Source organism: Lactuca serriola, chromosome 4 (genome assembly GCF_051521515.1).
Source record: "Lactuca serriola cultivar US96UC23 chromosome 4, Lser_US96UC23_V15, whole genome shotgun sequence".
In the NCBI taxonomy this organism is placed as follows: Eukaryota; Viridiplantae; Streptophyta; class Magnoliopsida; order Asterales; family Asteraceae; genus Lactuca; species Lactuca serriola.
The window spans coordinates 89,088,072-89,090,325 of NC_136411.1; positions in this window are offsets into that span (position 1 = coordinate 89,088,072).

Below are 2,254 nucleotides of genomic sequence, written 5' to 3' on the forward strand. Positions count from 1 at the left end.
ATATCTAATAAATGTTGAAATGAGCGGCACTTAATCCGGTATCCCTTACCCATGTCGCCTCCTAAAACCCTAAAACTAATAGATCATCTTCACCGGCCGCCATGTGGGGGTTCAGCCGCCACCACCTCACGTGAACCTTCTCAGCCGTCGCTTCCCTTCTCGTTAATCTGATCAGACGAAGTTGCCCGCCGAGGTGCGTCATCACTACGTTGCTGTCGGAGATGCCTTGGGCAGCCGGAGAACTGTTGAGACCGGTGAAGAAAATGTGAGCGTCACTGTGCAAGGCGTGCACGATAAGGAGGCCTCGGTAAGACTACTCGCCACTTACCGTACTTCTTCTTCTTCTTCGTTTCTGTTGATGGGACGTCACTATAGCCGCCAGTGACCGTTTTGGCCACCGTTTCTGTCTCTCTCAGTGGCGACAACCACTTTAAAGGTGGCTGAATACGAGTGTGATCGTGTATGGAGGCTGTTATCGGTTTGGGTGGTATTGTATGTGTAATATCTAGCCAAAAACCCACCGCCACCACCACAAGGTGGTGCCTGTCACCGTCTTCTGCCGCCACTAGCCACCATGAAAGGTGGCTGTGTGTGTGTGTGTTTTAGTTTGTATGAGCGTATATTTTATGGATGCGAAGTTGTGCATGTAATTTTGGTCGGAACCACCATCGCCACCATTGAAAATGGTGGCTGCCGCCGCCTGCCGCCATGAACCGCCGCCGACCACCACTGCCAGAGGAGGCAATGGGTAGTGCCCGGCCTAGTGGAACCCTAACTGACCTAATTGCTTAATCTTGGATTGGGCTGATTCGTTATTGGGCTAGAAACCCTAATTAGGGTTTAGAAAACCCTAATTGTGAGTTTGTTGGGTTGGGCCTATTGGGACCCGCGTTTGGACCAGTAGATTGGAGTTATGACTCATGCCAATTCCATTGTATGATGGTTTAGTGGAAGAATGGACTTAATAGGTTAAGTCCTTAATGGATTAAGCGAGAACACTTAACCCTAATGTAACAACGTAAATTTCAAAACAAAATTTTCATTTTTGCAAACGTCAAAAACCATCGTTTAATATTCAAAATTCTAACGTGAACAAAGTTATCATAACAAAATACATCCCATGATCATAAAAACAGTTCCTCCGTCAGTGTGTACAATCACGCCGGTGCCTTCGCACGGTCCTCGCTAGTACCTGAAACACATAATACAACAATTGTAAGCATAAATGCTTAGTGAGTTCCCCAGAATACTACTTACGCACATACGCCTTTCCAGGCCCTGACCTTCCGGTCCATGTGTCTCAGGGGACTTCCGTCCCGACTCGGTAAACCTTCCGGTCCTACCTGCATCAACCTTATGGTCCACAACACAACGCCTTCTGGCCCATAACATATACGCCTTCCGACCCATAACATAATGCCTTCCGGCCCATATCAAACATATCATACATAGCACATAATAACGATTAACTTATCATTTACAGTGCATATAACTCATAACATATCCGACCTTCCGGTCACATAATAAAAACCCTTCCGGGTACAATATAGTGAGAAAACCCACCTCGTGGAAAGTCTAAAATCTCGCGTACTCGCTATCTCCAAATCCCAACGACGACTCTACCTCGCCTAATCATAAAAATATCATTTTAATAATTAAAGACTTCCACAACTAAAATTTACCCCTTATCATCATTCCTCAGAGCGTAAAAGACCATTTTACCCTTCCTTGACCCAAAGTCTTCATGTTGACCAAAACCCTAAAAGTCAACAAAAGTCAACCTTTTGAGTACGCGGGACGTACTGCTTGATATACGCGAGGCGTACATCACCAACCCATGGACCGGGGTCTCCACCCAGTACGCTGCGCGTACTGGGAGTTACGCCCAGCGTAACCATCAGACTTTAGCATACATCATTTTTGGTCTTAATCAGTTAAGCCATTACTCCAACTTCTAGATCCGGCTTTATTTATGCGTATATACCCATAAAGTCGAGACCTTTAAGCCTTGGCATGGCTGTAAAGGCTCCAACACTTCTTAACATCATTCTATTCCAACTCAAGGACCTAGATCTCATGCATGGTGCAACATTCACGTCCAAGATTACATTTTTATGAGTCTACAACTCAAATAGATTAGACATATGATGGATCTAAGCTTATGGAGACCATTTGCTCAAAAAGTCTCCACCTTTGGGACTAAAACCCTAGAAAATGCTACTTGAAGAATATTACAAGAACTATAGGTCAAGAT